Source organism: Manis javanica, chromosome 1, assembly GCF_040802235.1.
Source record: "Manis javanica isolate MJ-LG chromosome 1, MJ_LKY, whole genome shotgun sequence".
In the NCBI taxonomy this organism is placed as follows: Eukaryota; Metazoa; Chordata; class Mammalia; order Pholidota; family Manidae; genus Manis; species Manis javanica.
The window spans coordinates 152,212,920-152,227,887 of NC_133156.1; positions in this window are offsets into that span (position 1 = coordinate 152,212,920).

Genomic DNA, 14,968 nt, shown 5'->3' on the forward strand with positions numbered 1-14,968 from the left:
GATGGGTTCTGTAGCCAGCAAGGCATGGTACATGGCAGCCAGTTGTTTTTCTATCAAAGTGTATTGTACCTCTGCCCCTTTCTAGAGTTGTGACCAGAATCCAATAAGTTGGCAAGTTCATTCAAGCTGCTGCCAGAGACCCCAGCTATAACTGACTTCAGTCACATGAACATCCAGCTCACAGGGCCTTGATGGGTCTATCACACTCAAGGCCTGCACGGCCTTGACTGCCTGTTTTGCTGTAGTAAAGGCAGATGCACATGTCTCATCGAGTCCCACCTGACGCCCTTCATACCAACCAGTATAAGGGCTTCAGAATTTGTGCCAAGTGCAGGATAAACACTCTCCAGTAGCCTAGAAGACCCAAAAACTCCTGTAGCAATGCTGCCATTGTAGGGGTAGGAAAGGCCTGGACTTCATCTATAACTGCTTCTGGTATAACTTTGGTCTTAACTGACCAGACGACCCCCAAGAATTTGACAGACAAACCAGGCCCCTGAACCTTGGTACTGTTCACAGCCCATCCTTTATCCTGTAAATGTTGCAGCAGTCTAGGTGCTGCACCTCCTAGCTCTGAAAGAGAATTAGATGTGAGCATGACATCATCAGTACAATGGTACAGCCACACCATTGGCAGTTTCTCCCATGTAGCCAAGTCCTGGTCTACAAGTCCATGACAGATGGTGGGGCTGGGGAGGTATCCCTGTGGGAGGACTGTGAAAGTCCATTGCCATTCTTCCCATGTGAAGGCAAACTGTTCCTGACTTTCTTGCTCAAAGTCAATGGAAAAGAAGGCATTAGCAAGATCTACCACATAATGGTATGTTCCTAGTTCATGGCTGAGGGTATTCATCAGGACTGCAATAGAGGGGACAGCAGCATGCATAGGGGGTATGACTTTATTCAGTTCTCTGTAATCCACATACACCAGGAGCAATCTAGCTTTTTTACTGGCCACATTGGGGAATTGAAAGGACTATGGGTGGGCTTTATGAAATCCACCTTTTCCATCTCCTGGAGAGTTTCTCCAATCTCTTTATGCCCTCCAGGCAGTTTGTATTGTTTGGTATTAGTCACCTGCCAAGGCCCAGGCAAAGCTATGGGTGGGTGCCTAGCATGTCCCCTCAGAACTGCCTTCACCACATGTACTCTCAGTCTGAACTCACCTGCAGTGGTCAGCAACCATAGACCCTACAGGATACACGGTATACTCTTTTGGGGATAGAAGCCCTATTCCCAAAGGGATTTGGGCTTTTTTCACTCTGATAGCCTTACCCCCATATCCATCTATGATAGTGGGTGTCCCAGGGAACCACTCAGGCTTACCATGAATCAGTGAACATTCAGCCCCTGTGTCCACCAGAGCCAGGACACATTATATGTTCACTGGGTACCAATGGATAGCTGTTTCAATATGTGACCTCTGGTTCCCCCTTGGTCCCTCAGGGCAGATACCTCAACCTTCCTCTCAGTCAAACACTGTTCCCCAATCACCTTCCTGTGTGGGCTCAAGTGGGGTTGGCTTGCTCTCCAGCAGGAAGTCTTGCAAACACACAGGCCAGACTCATGGCTCTGTCTCTGACCTCTGCCTCTTTGGTCTTAATGGTTAGAACTGCTTCTCTGGTTTCAGTTGTTGCCACAGCTCTGGTAAGATCCTATCTGACTTCCCTTCTAATTTCCTTCCATCTTCTCCTGCCCATATTAAATCAACCCACATCTGGGTTCTCATGACCTTCATGGGGCCCTTTAAATTCTTCTTGAGAGTAGCAGACCTTATTTCTTTCTGTGTTCTCATTGCTTCAGCCTCTCCTAAGTCTGCTACTGTATGTGTCACGCTTATGGGATGCCCTAAGTGAGGGGAAAGAATGGCCACCAGAGACCCAAAGAGGGATGTGGGAGCCGTTTGAAGCACAATATTTCTCATCCCAGTAGTGAAAATCTCTTCATCTGGGCCATAATTTCCTGGACTATAAATGGCATTTCTTATGCCTAGCTCTTGTAACACCTGTCAGAGCTCAGCATACATCTGCCATCTAATAGGAAAAGATGGTAGATTACCCTGTTTGGACCACACAGCATGAACTCCAGCCATAAGCCAATCAAGGAGGGAGTGACTCTCTGGGGTCTGATGTGCATTTTGTAATCACTGCCACAAGGCAGGCTGCTCTGTAGAGGAAGACAGCTTTCCCATCTGTGTTCCAGACAGAACAGTTCCTTCTACCCCTAAGTCCCATAGATGCAGGAGCCAAGCTGGTATTGACTCTGAGGGCTGCTGCCTAAGCCGGGAGCCCAAATCCACCAGCTCAGTCTGAGTATAGGGGCAGAGCATAGAGTGCTCCATGACCTGGGGAGGGGGCTTCTCTTCTCCTTGGGGAACTTTCAGCTGCTGGGTCTTTATTTTCTTTACAACCACTGGGCATGCCTTCAATACAGGAGGAGTCAGTGCCTCTGGCACCACCCCTTCATCCTTCCCCAGCTCCTCCACTTCTGGGGCTGATGGCACCTTTCTCTCCACTCCCCCAAGTGCCTCCTCTGCTCTACAGTGCCACACAGCAATGCCTGCTCAGTCTTCAGCAGCTCTCTTACCTTCACCTCAATGCTTCGCAGCTGGGGTTCTTGCACCACCTCTACCTGTGCTTCCATCAGGAATTGTGACCTTTTCTTGATGGCCTTTTCTTCCTTCAGAGCACCTGGCAGTGCTGCTGTCTCATTCTGTAAGGAATATTTTACCTCTTCAATGGCACCTTGCTGCCAGTGTTCTCATGCTGTCTCCTCTTGCATCAATGCCATTTCCTTCTTCAGGAAATCCACAGAAGTTTGCAGCTCATGTTCTTGTGCTGCCACTTCTTGGGCCTTTTTCAGGAGTGTGTCCTTCTCTTCTGTAGACTTTTTAAATACAGTGAGAAGCAGCCAACCCACAGTCCCCGCTGCCTCATGGGCACTCTGTCTCTCAAAAGACCTACTTACTATACCAAGGACCACCCCTACAGCCTCAGGTATCACCTCCAGTTGCCTCCAGTCCTGGAGTGGGGCTCAGTCCTCTAGGAGGCAAGCCACCTCAGACCACATACCCACTGGGGGCAATCCACTGTCTCCCCATTCACAGGGCAGCCCACTGAAACACCCCTCCCATAAGGGCAGCCTGTTTTTTTCCTTGGTCAACAATGAACCCTGCCAACTTTTGCCAATTGTCTTGCCAATGGGTTTTAGCCCTGGGCAAGTTTGCTATGGATTCGATGCGACTGAAGAAACTGACAACAAAATGTTCTTTGGGGTGAAAGGGCTTATTACCCAGCTTGTTCTCCCAGCAGTAGGTCGAGCACTAGCATCTCTGTCCCTGCACAGAGCACTGGGCCAAGCTCTCTATATAGTGCAATAATAGCTTATTGGCTAAAGGTGTGGAAGCAGTAGTCTAGCAACAGGCCCAGTTACATCATCAGGTGGTTTAAGTTCAGTGAGGATCCTGGCCATAGGAGCCCCAACTTCCCCACATTGTATAATGTGCAATGAGTGTTATTGTATGAGCACAGAAATACAATGGGATGATGAAAATGTTCTGGAGATGGATGGTGGAGATGCTTGCACAGCAATATGAGTTGAGCTAAACTGTATGCTCAAAAATGTCTAAAATGGTAAGTTTCATTTTATGGTTATTTCAAAATAAGAAAATTCAATTTTATTAAGGCAAGCCATGAAACACTGGCAGTTGAATGAGGTCTGGAGTCTCACTTGGCTCAGAGCTGACACTTGAGGAGAAGTCTGAAATCTGGAAGACATTCTTAATGTCCAAGGCCTTAGAGACTGTTACTGCTTTTCAGCTACAAAGTCTGGTGGGTACAAGTGGAAATGGGTTCTGGGCACACTAGAACAGGGATGCAGAAATTTAATTTTAGATTGGAAGTTTCGAGCCTGGGTGTGTCAGCTACAGCAACTGAGGGGGTTTTGATAGTTTGCACTACTGGGTGATTGATGCCTGGAAACAAGCAGCATCCCCATGAAGTGGAGATGCTGAAGATCCACATGAACATCGTGGATAAGGGGAGACATGAAGAATGAGGACTGTTGGTGCAAATTTACCCTCTGAAAACTGTTCACCGTCCTCCAATCACCAGCCCCCAGGAGGGCCCAGAAGATGCTCTGCTGAGCAGCCCATGTGGGAGCCCCAGGGTGGGTGTCCTCTGCAGGCTTGGATCTGTTGCCAGGCACTGCACTGTGGTTGCAATGAGCTCTGTGGGGCTCCCGGTGTGGTCTTGGGTGGCCACAGCAAAGCTGTGGCACTGAGATGCCAGATCAAGGTGGATGAGGCCATCATAGCAGGCAGAGGACGGGCTTGGTTACCAGATGCTCTGACTGATAACAGGAAATGCAGTTGTAGACCTGATCATGAGGTTGATTCCTTAGCACCAAAGGAGATGAGTAGCCCACAAAGGCCCTAATGATGTGTGCAACAAAAACTCTAGACATGACAGGGGCTTGAACTGATCTGTCCTGTGGGAGCCACATCTCTAACCAGGCCACATACTGAGTAAGCCAAAAGATGCTGAGGCCCGTACAGAAAGCAGGGGCTGAGGCAGTGCTGCTCAGGACGTTCAGACGCTCCCACAGACAGCCTCCAAATCCTTCATCTGAGGTGATATCTCTTTCCTTTCCCCGTGAAAATCAGAAGGGGCCTTGTGATTTGCTTTAATCACTATGTTGTACCATTTTCCCATATGTAATTTAAAATTTTCTAGTAGCTACATTTAAAAAGTAAAAAGAAGCAGGTGAAATTAATTTTCAAATATTTTATTTAATCACATTTAATCAACCACTATCTTATACCATACACAAAAATTAACTCAGTGTGGATTAAAGACTTGATAAATAACCTGAAACCATAGAGCTCTTAGAAGAAAACAAAAGTGGTAAGCTCCAGATTTCCACCAATAAGAGAGATCATCCAGCATTTGTCTTTCTCTGTCTGACATATTTCACTTAGCATAATGCCCTCAACACACATCCATGTTGTCACAAATGTCAGGATTTCCTTCTTTTTTATAGTTGAATAATACTCTGTTGTATATTTGTACTGTCTCTTCTTTGTCCAATCATGTATTGATGGACACTGAGGTTGTTTCTTTATATTGGCTATTATAAACAATGCGACAATGAACATGGGGTGCATATATCTTTTTAGCGAGTATTTTCATTTTCCCCAGATAAATATCCAGAAATGGAATTGTTGGGTCATGTTGTATTTCTATTTTTAATTTTTTGAGGAACTTCCATACTGTTTTCCACAGTGGCTGCACCAATTTACATTCCCATCAACACTGTATGAGGGTTCTCTTTCCTCTACATCCTCACCAACACTTATTTCTTGTCTTTTTGATACTAGCCATTCTGACAGGTGTGACGTTATGATCTGTATTTCCCTGGTGATTAGTGATTCTGGTCACCCTTTCATGTGCTTGTTGGCCATCTGTGTGTCATTGGCAAAATATCTGTTCAACAAGGCAGTGGCTTTTATTTAGAGAGAAAGTAAGAGGACAGAGCTCCTGACTCAGGCCAGGAGGGGATAAGAGAGCCCTGGGGTGGTGCATGTGGCTGTCCAGTTTTGCAACATAATTTACTGAAGAGGCTGTGCTTTCCCTATTGTATATTCCTGGATTCTTTGTCATAAATCAATCAGCTGTAAATGTATGGGTTCACTTCTGGGCTGTCTATTCTGTTCCATTGATCAATGTGTCTGTGTTTATGCCAATACCTACTGTTCTGATTATTTGTAATATAGTTTGAAAGGAGGAGCATGATACCTCCAGCTTTATTCTTCTTTCTCAAGATTGCTTTATCTACTCAGGCTCTTCTTGGTTCCATACAAATTTTAGGATTATTAGTTGTTCTATTTCTGTGAAAAATGCTGTTGGAATTTTGATAGTGCTTGCACTGAATCTATAGATTGCTTTGTGTAGTATGGACACAAAATTTTTAAAAAGTTAAAATGAAAAAAAAAACAACTTAAGAATTAATATTAATTCTTCCTATCCATGAGCATGGAATATCTTTCCATTTATTTGTGTCTTCTTTAATTTCTTTCACCAGTTTCTTACAATTTTCAGTTTACAGGTCTGTCACCTGTTTAAATTTATTCCTAAGTTGTTGTTTTTTTCATTTTAACTTTTTTTTATTTTGTTATCATTAACCTACAATTACATGAAGAACATTATGTTTACTAGGGTCCCCCCTTCACCAAGTCCCCCCCCACAAACCTCACCACAGTCACTGTCCATCAGCATAGTAAGATGTTGTAGAATAGCTACTTGTCTTCTCTGTGTTGCACAGCCCTAGCAATTCCCCCCACACATTATATATGCTAGTCGTAATACCCCCTTTCTTCTTGCCCGCCCTTATCCCTCACTTCCCTCCCATTCTCCCCAGTCCCTTTCCCTTTGGTAACTGTTAGTCCATTCTTGGGTTCTGTGAGTCTGCTGCTGTTTCGTTCCTTCAGTTTTTCCTTTGTTCTTATACTCCACAGATGAGTGAAATCGTTTGGTATTTGTCTTTCTCCGCTTTGCTTATTTCACTGAGCATAATACCCTCTAGCTCCATCCATGTTGTTGCAAATGGTAGGATTTGTTTTCTTCTTATGGCTGAATAATATTCCATTGTGTATATGTACCACATCTTCTTTATACATTCATCTACTGATGGACACTTAGGTTGCTTCCATTTCTTGGCTATTGTAAATAGTGCTGCGAAAAACATAGTGGTGCATCTGTCTTTTTCAAACTGGGCTGCTGTATTCTTAGGGAAAATTCCTAGGAGTGGAATTCCTGGGTCAAATGGTATCTCTATTTTGAGCATTCTGAGGAACCTCCATACTGCTTTACACAATGGTTGAACTAATTTACATTCCCACCAGCAGTGTAGGAGGGTTCTCCTTTCTCCAAAACCTCGCCAACATTTGTTGTTCTTTGTCTTTTTGATGTTGGCTAACCTTACTGGTGTGAGGTGATATCTCACTGTGGTTTTAATTTGAATTTCTCTGATGACAAGTGATGTGGAGCATCTTTTCATGTGCCTGTTGGCCATCTGAATTTCTTCTTTAGAGAACTGTCTATTCAGGTCCTCTGCCCCTTTTTAATTGGATTATTTGCTTTTTGTTTGTTGAGGTGTGTGAGCTTTTTATATATTTTGGATGTCAACCCTTTATCGGATCTGTCATTTATGAATATATTCTCCCATACTGTAGGATGCCTTTTTGTTCTATTGATGGTGTCTTTTGCTGTACAGAAGCTTTTTAGCTTGCTATAGCCCCACTTGTTCATTTTTGCTTTTGTTTCCCTTGCCCGGGGAGATACGTTCATTAAGAAGTCACTCATGTTTATGTCCATGAGATTTTTGCCGATGTTTTTTTCTAAGAGTTTTATGGTTTCATGACTTACATTCAGGTCTTTGATCCATTTTGAGTTTACTTTTGTGTATGGGGTTAGACAGTGATCCAGTTTCATTCTCTTACATGTAGCTGTCCAGTTCTGCCAGCACCATCTGTTGAAGAGACTGTCATTTCCCCATTGTATGTCCAAGGCTCCTTTATTGAATATTAACTGACCATATATGTTTGAGTTAATGTCTGGAGTCTCTAATCTGTTCCACTGGTCTGTGGCTCTGTTCTTATGCCAGTACCAAATTGTCTTGATTACTATGGCTTTGTAGTAGAGTTTGAAGTTGGGGAGTGTGATCCCTGCCACTTTATTCTTCTTTCTCAGGATTGCTTTGGCTATTCAGGGTCTTTGGTGTTTCCATATGAATTTTTGAACTATTTGTTCCAGTTCGTTGAAGAATGTTGTTGGTAATTTGATAGGTATTGTATCAAATCTGTATATTCTTTTGGGCAGGATGGCCCTTTTGATGATATTAATTCTTCCTAGCCAAGAGCATGGGATGTGTTTCCATTTGTTAGTGTCCTCTTTAACTTCTCTTAGGAGTGTCTTATAGTTTTCAGGGTATAGGTCTTTCAGTTCTTTGGTTAGGTTTATTCCTAGGTATTTTATTCTTTTTGATGCAATTGTGAATGAAATTGTTTTCCTGATTTCTCTTTCTATTGGTTCATTTTTAGTGTATAGGAAAGCCACAGATTTCTGTGTGTTAATTTTGTGTCCTGCAACTTTGCTGTATTCTGATATCAGTTCTAGTAGTTTTGGAGTGGAGTCTTTAGGGTTTTTTATGTACTATATCATGTCATCTGCAAATAGTGACAGTTTAACTTTTTCTTTACCAATCTGGATTCCTTATATTTCTTTGTTTTGTCTGATTGCCATGGCTAGGACCTCCAGTACTATGTTTAATAACAGTGGGGAGAGTGGGCATCCCTGTCTTGTTCTTGATCTCAGAGGAAAAGCTTTCAGCTTCTCACTGTTCAGTATGATGTTAGCTGTGGGTTTATCATATATGACCTTTATTATGTTGAGGTACTTGCCCTCTATACCCATTTTGCTGATTGTTTTTATCATGAATGGATGTTGAATTTTGTCAAATGTTTTTTCAGCATCTATGGAGATGATCATGTGGTTTTTGTCCTTCTTTTTGTTTATGTGGTGGATGATGTTGATGGATTTTCGAATGTTGTACCATTCTTGCATCCCTGGGATGAATTCCATGTTGTTTTTTTAACCACGGTAAAATGTACATAAAATTCACCATGTAGCTATTTTCCGATGCCTAGTGTTTGTATTGTTCTGTGATCTATCTCCAGCACTCTTTTCATCTTGCACAGTAGAAACTCTGCACCCATTAAACCACTCCCCATTTTCTCAATCTTGCCCCCACATTTCTGATAACCATGATTCTACTTTCTGTATAAATTTGACTACTCCAGATATCTCATATAAATGGGATCATATAGTATCTGTCTTTTTGTAGTTGGCTTATTTCACAGCATGTCCTCAAGGTTCATCCATGGTGTATTATGTTAAGAATTTTCTTCCTTTTAAGGTTGAGTAATATTTCATTGTGTGTGTAATGCCACATTTTATTTAGCCAACTCATCCCTTGATGAACACTGGGATTGTTTCCCCCTTTTGGCTATTGTGAAAAATGCCGCTATAAACATGGGTGCAAAAATATTTCTGTAAGACCCTAGTTTCGGTTCTTTTGAGAATATACCCAGAAGTAGAATTGCTGGATCATATGACTCCATGTTGACTACTTTGAGGAACCACCCTACCGTTTTCCAGTGGTTGCACCATTCTCCATTTGCACCAGCAGGTCACAAGGGGTCCAATTTCTCTATATCTTTGCTAACACTTGCTATTTTTTCTTTGCTTTTTTTGGAGGAGGGGTTGTGTTGATAGTAGCCATCATAATCAATAAGAGGTGTCCATATCATCTTTGACTCCCACTATCCCAATCCAAATCTATAAATTATTTTAACTGTGTTGTGAAGCTTTTCCGAGGTCCCACTCAGATGTTTCATGTATCTTGCTTGTTCTGTCATAAAGGCCCCTCAGTGTTCACTTTACTTCCTATTTTCCTTTGAAGAAAAATGCAAATATTTTAAGGTGTTTTTATAGCTGTAACTCCTTGCACTGGCACTCAAGATCCCTTACGATCTGGTCACACCTGATATTTCCAGTCATCTCTCCCTCCTAAGCTGTGCCCTTTTTGCCCCTGTTGCAAAGATGTGGGGACATTTTCATTGCAGCTAGTATGAAACCCCTAACTGGGAAAGGTTCTATGGGTTAGATAGGGTAATTTGATAAAATACTCAGGGATTGAGACCCCCAGGAGCACATTAAATAAAAATATTATTAACAAAAATATTGCTAGATGTGAGATGTGGGATGTATGACCTGACAGGCAAATCTGTTCTTTCTTCCTAATGAAATTGCCACTAAATCCTCCATTGCTCTCGAATGCCTTGCCTGTTACTGCATCCGCTGGCCTCTGGGGTATGTGGTCGTACTGGATAATACATTCTTCCCCAGATGCTTAGGGTGGCCATTCACTCCTGTTTACCCAAGCCAGTCCAGTTTTATCTGGTTGCTCCATGTTGGCTATTAAATGTGTCTCCTTTTGCTCTCAAAAGGGCCCTGGCTTAGATGATAGATGACATGGTGGCCATGCCGATGTGCCCTGTGGTCTCATGCCTCGGTGCCTCACCTCCCCAGACAGACCTCCCGACTCATTCACCTCTTCATTGTCTCCTTGGTAGAGCCAGTATCCTCAAGGCCCACCCAGTTCATACTACATCATTTATTAGTCAAGATTTTTCGTCCAAATGGAAAAATCCACTCTGGGGAGTCTAAGCAGAAAAGCAGTCATTATAAGTGTTGGACACTGCCCACAAGTCTTCTGGAAGTTCCAACAGACAGTTACACAGCCAGGGACGATGCCCACCACAGTGCACCCTGACATGTCTGAGCCCTGCCCTATCAGCCATAGAGGGAGGCGTGTTGGCAGCCGCGCTCAGAAAATAGCGCCCAATGCAGGGCAGCCGGAAGGCCCCGAACTTCCTAATGACAAATCATCCCACACCACTAAACTACATGCTAATTGCGCCTTGGCATAAGGACCAATGAGACCCACCAAATGGTTATGCTAATAAGGCATATGGAGCCGCACCAACCAGGTCAGAGCATGAGAACTATATAAGCAAGCCTCTCCTTCCCCTCTGGGTCCTGCCCAACTCATTTGTTTCACAAAGAGCTGAAGAATAAAGCTTTCTGCAGAAGAATCCTGCTGTTGTTGCATGCTGTTCTTGCCGGCGAGGACAGGGCACGCGACAAGTGGTGCCGAATCCCGGGAACCAGAACATCACTGGCACAGGGAGGACCCTTCAGACATCTGGAGAGGATTCAGAACTGCAGGTCAGAAGAAAGCCCGGAGGGGTAAGTTCCGAGAGGCCCCTGCTTTTTAGGATGATGGTTGATGGTTCTCTGTAAATAAGGAGGCACCATGGGGAATGCACCGTCATTAGTCACGGCGCTGCAGACAGCTCTCAAAGAGCGAAACTTGAAGGTCTCCAGCAAAGTCTTAGGATCTTTTGTGAAGGAGATAGACCGTGTGGCCCCCTGGTTCATTTGTTCAGGGTCCCTCTCAATCCCGAGCTGGGACAAACTGGGGAAAGATCTTGATAGAGAGGAGGAGGAGGGTAGCCTGAGGGGAGGCACCAGGCCCCTCTGGAAACTGATTAGAACTTGTCTGCAAGATGAGAGATGTGAAAAGGTAATAAAAGAAGGTCAGAGAGCATTGACAGATATCCAAGAGAGCATGTCAGAAACGGAACGGGAAACAGAGAGCGCGCGCGGCCGAAAAAAGGCCACAAAAACGAAGGTAAAGAAACCTCAGAGTGAGGGAGAAAGCCCGCCTAGGGCAAAAGCGAAAGAGCCCCGAGAAGTGAGTGACGATCGCCTCGGAGAAAATAGTAAATACCCCTGGAAAGAGTTGAGGGACCTCCAACTCTCCAATAGGGAATCTGAGGAGGAATTAACGTCCGCAGAGGAAGGGGAAGAAAATAAAACCGCAGAGTGCAGAAGTAAGGGAACCAGCAAAGTTGAAAAGCGGACCAAGGAAAAAATGAAAGCAGGGTGTCCCCCGACGCCCGTTGCCCCGCCACCTTACGTGAGTGGCGCACTCTCCTTTTGCCACCCAGATACTCTTCAGGCAATTAGACAAATGTTTCCTGTATTTGAGGATAATGGCGTACGCTCTCACCAGCCCCTGAGCCATAAACAAGTTAAGGAGTTAGCAGAATCCGTTCGGGCTTATGGAGTCAGTGCTAACTATACCATAGCACAAGTTGAGAGATTAACAGAGACAGCCATGACACCCGCAGACTGGCAATATGTAACTAAGGCATGCCTTTCTAGTATGGGGCAATACATAGAATGGAAGGCATTGTGGCATGATATCAGCATGACCCAGGCACGCGCAAACGCGGCCGAAGGACAGCCTGCGTGGTCATATGATATGCTGACGGGCCAAGGACAGTGGGTAGCCAACCAGACCGCCTTCCCCTTACAGGTATACGCACAAATAAACACGTGCGCCGCCAAGGCATGGAAAGCCCTCACCAACAAAGGAGAAGTATCAGGCAATTTGACAAAAATTATTCAGGGGCTGAGCGAGCCATTTTCTGACTTTGTCGCTCGTATGATGGAGGCCGCAGGCAGAATATTTGGAGATCAGGAACAAGCAATGCCCCTAGTGGAGCAATTAGTATTTGAACAATGTACCAAAGAATGCAGACAGGCGATAACACCCTGGAAACAAAAAGGGATACATGCCTGGTTGAAAGCCTGTAGAGAAATAGGAGGGCCACTCACCAATGCGGGCCTAGCCGCGGCCATATTACAGAGCCACAAACAAGCCAGGATCACTAACAGAAGTATCAAATGCTTTCAATGCGGGAAATTAGGACATATAAAGAGAGAGTGTAGGAGCCCAACTTCAGAACAAACAACCCAAAAGACCCCTGGGTTGTGCCCTAAGTGTAAGAAAGGCAGGCATTGGGCCAATGAGTGCCGGTCTATTAAAGATATAGAAGGGAAACCCTTAGAACTGCCAAAAAACGCCCAGAGGGGCCCCCGTCACCAGGGCCCACAAATATATGGGGCAACCAGCACGCAAGTGTCATTTGGGAACAACCAGGCCCCCCAAGGAGAGCCACTTCAGGTTCCGCGGGATTGGACATCCGTGCCACCACCAGAATAGTGTTGACTCCACAGATGGGAGTTCAGCCTATCCCTTCAGACTTTAAAGGCCCCCTACCACCAAATACCATTGGGTTACTCCTAGGGCGCTCTTCTGCTGCATTGAAAGGCCTGGTAGTTCATCCCGGAGTTATAGATCAAGATTATGAAGGACAGGTAAAAATCATGTGTTCGGCTCCCAGAGGAATCTACCCTATATCTCCGGGAGACCGCATAGCCCAGCTCTTAGTTTTACCTAGTCTCCACGCCAATTATCCTGCTACCAACACGGAGAGGGGAGAAAGGGGCTTCGGCTCCTCTGACTGGGATTCAGCCTTCATAGTATTAGATTTAGCAGACAGACCAAAATTAACTCTTCAAATAGAGGGAAAGAGCTTTGAGGGAATCCTAGACACTGGAGCAGATAAAAGTATTATCTCTGCAACCTGGTGGCCCTCCAAGTGGCCTGTGACCCAATCCTCACATTCATTACAAGGTTTAGGATATGAGTCAAGCCCTTCAATTAGTGCCAAACCATTGAAATGGCGAGCCTCTGAAGGACAAGAGGGTACAGTCACCCCTTATGTACTCCCTCTACCGGTCAATTTATGGGGGAGGGATGTCATGAGAGACTTAGGCCTCAAACTCATTAATGAATACTCCACCCCCGCCCAAGGCATGATGATGGACATGGGATACATCCCTGGCAAGGGGCTGGGGAAACACCAACAGGGACACATAGAGCCCATCCTGCCCAAAGTAAAGAATGACCGTCATGGCCTGGGTTTTTCATAGGGGCCATTGAAGATGCCATGCCCATACCTTGGCTCACAGAGGAGGCCGTATGGGTTCCTCAGTGGCCCCTATCCTCTGAAAAATTAGAAGCAGCTCATTGCTTAGTGCAAGAGCAGCTCCAAGTGGGACACCTAGAACCCTCTGTGTCCCCATGGAACACACCCATATTTGTAATCAGGAAAAAGTCAGGATCATGGAGGTTGCTTCATGATCTGAGAGCAGTAAATGCTCAAATGAGAATGCTTGGACCCGTACAACGGGGACTGCCACTCCTCTCTGCCTTACCCAAAGAATGGAAAGTGCTCATAATAGATATTAAAGATTGTTTCTTTTCTATACCTCTAAGCTCCAAGGACAGGGAAAGATTTGCTTTTACTTTGCCAGCTATTAACCATGAACAACCCGATGCCAGATTTCAGTGGAAGGTCCTCCCTCAAGGAATGGCAAATAGCCCCACCATATGTCAACTGTACGTTCAGCGAGCGCTAGACCCAATTCGTAAGACCTATCCCACGCTAAAGATCATCCATTACATGGATGACATCCTTCTTTGCTCCCCACAACCAGCGGAAATAGAAGAAGCATATATAGATCTCACTAGATCCCTAGAAAATTGGAGACTGAATATAGCAAGCGAGAAGGTCCAAAAATCTAGTGTTAGCAAATTCCTAGGAGCAACCATTTACACAGATGTAATTTGCCCCCAAAAGCTTGAGATAAGACATAATCAATTGCGAAATTTGAATGACTTCCAAAAACTCCTAGGGGATATTAATTGGTTGCGCCCATACTTAAAGATACCCACCACTGAATTGACTCCACTATTTAAAACCCTAGAAGGAGACCCACAACTAACGTCACCGCGCTCCCTCACACCTGAGGCATTACAAGCCATTCACAAAGTAGAACAGGCTTTGATGACAGCACAATTAAATAGAGTGCAATCGAATGAACCCTTTGAGTTGTGTGTGCTTCCCACCCCAGAGCTGCCAACAGCAGTTTTATGGCAGCACGGCCCACTGATCTGGATCCATCCCCAAGCCTCTCAGGCTAGGACAATAGAGTACTATCCGGCAGCCGTGGCCAAACTTGCTTTGAGAGGAGTAAAAACCTCCATGACACATTTCGGAGAGGCTCCAGCTAAAATTATAACCCCTTACAGCGTAGAACAGATACAAGTATTATGTGCTATGAACGATGATTGGGCCATACTTGCTTACAGTTTCTCAGGAACCTTTGATAATCATTTCCCTAAACATCCCCTCATCAACTTCGCCAAAAATTATCTCCTAGTATTTCCTCGGGTCACTAGCCTAACCCCGCTGCCTCATGGAAAAACAGTTTACACGGACGGGTCTAAGACAGGCACAGGTGCCTATGTCCATGATGGCAAAGTTGTGACAAAAGGCTACACGCCTGACACTCCACAAATAGTGGAATGTCGCATAGTCTTAGCGGTCCTACAAATCTTTCCTGAACCTTTAAATATTGTGTCTGACTCC